The sequence below is a fragment of the Penaeus monodon genome, chromosome 28, assembly GCF_015228065.2.
Source record: "Penaeus monodon isolate SGIC_2016 chromosome 28, NSTDA_Pmon_1, whole genome shotgun sequence".
Lineage (NCBI taxonomy): Eukaryota > Metazoa > Arthropoda > Malacostraca > Decapoda > Penaeidae > Penaeus > Penaeus monodon.
Genome location: NC_051413.1, coordinates 24,329,816 through 24,330,513, shown reverse-complemented (window position 1 = coordinate 24,330,513; position 698 = coordinate 24,329,816).

Genomic DNA, 698 nt, shown 5'->3' with positions numbered 1-698 from the left:
TAGACGCGCATACCCTTGTGTACAGAGTGATATAGGCCTATGACTTCAGGCAAATTAAGGCTGTCTGTTTATTATGCTTCTAAACTAACCTCAAATAAAATTGAACTGACGAAACCATTGTTAATTTCCAAAAGGGAGTACGATTTGATGATTTTTTTTGTGAAGCGTGAAGGGATATATTAATCAATCAGTTATGCAACCCATCTTGCAAATCGACCTCCTAACCTCATAATAAAGTAAAGTTTCTATGTACGGAGAGATCTTTCCAATTTACCGTCCAATTTCCTTCTGGAGAATTTAAGTCCCTTGTTGTTTTTCTCTGGGTATCAGTGTAATCTCTTTACTACTTACGTCTTAAAAGCAAAATGAAGACTTCGCACAAAACCAGTAATTCCGTGTTAACGCACAGATCCATTTACCTGGCGATTATTTATCATTTGATAAACATTTTTCTCTCTTGTTTATTTTGACCGTTAAGAACAGGGCAACGACTATTTAGCACGTTGGGGAAAACAGTTCAGGTCTTTCAAAAAGCAATATTAGTTGATGTATATCTTTCTGTTGTTTCTTCATCATCAACACTTTCTTTTTATCTACATCATCAATTTTTCCTTCTCCAACACTTTCTTTCCTCTCTCCACCATCATTATTTTCTTCCTCTTTCCCTCATTATCACTACCTTCTCCCCATCATCATAA